We start from the raw sequence: 786 nt of genomic DNA on the forward strand, positions 1-786 counted from the left end.
TCAGATTCACTCACTTCCCAGACTGAAGAGAGGAATTCATCCAAAAACTGTTGCAACTGCTACAACTGCTATTCCATCCAATCCACTGAAAAAAAACGAAGAGACGAAAAACTGAACGTGATTAAAACTGTACACAATTACAACAAGGAAAAATACTACACCGTTACAATTACATTAACTGATGTAATTTAATGTATTATAATTGATGCAACTTTGTTATGCAATGTAATTTAGCACTTTAAGCTACGATGTCATTTGTGTTAATGTCGTTACATACTGTTAAATGACATTTCAATAGAGAAAATGTCACTAGTCGCTAATGTAATAACACTTTTTACATGTAATTGTAACACAGTAACGTTACCTGTCATGTAAATATTTACAGTTTACGCTGCAGTGTCTTGTAATGTAATGTGATGAAGCGACAAAAAATAAAATAAAGAATAAAAAAATATAAACTAAAGTATAAATAAAAATAAGTTATATTTTAAAGTAACCGTTGAATTTATCTAACTTGGTAGTAGTAATAGTAATTGTAACGGTAGTAGTAGCAGTAGTAGTTGTAGCAGTAATAGTAGTAGTAGTAGTAGTAGTAGTAGTAGTAGTAGTAGTAGTAGTAGTAGTAGTAGTAGTAGTAGTAGTAGTAGTAGTAGGAGTAGTAGTAGGAATAGTAGTAGCAGTCGGTAGTAGTAGTAGTAGCAGTAGTAGTAGTAGTAGTAGTAGTAGTAGTAGCAGTCTTAGTAGTAGACTAATTAAATAAATGCAATTTACAGTTGGAAAAAAATA

The sequence above is a fragment of the Helobdella robusta genome, assembly GCF_000326865.2.
Source record: "Helobdella robusta unplaced genomic scaffold HELROscaffold_195, whole genome shotgun sequence".
Lineage (NCBI taxonomy): Eukaryota > Metazoa > Annelida > Clitellata > Rhynchobdellida > Glossiphoniidae > Helobdella > Helobdella robusta.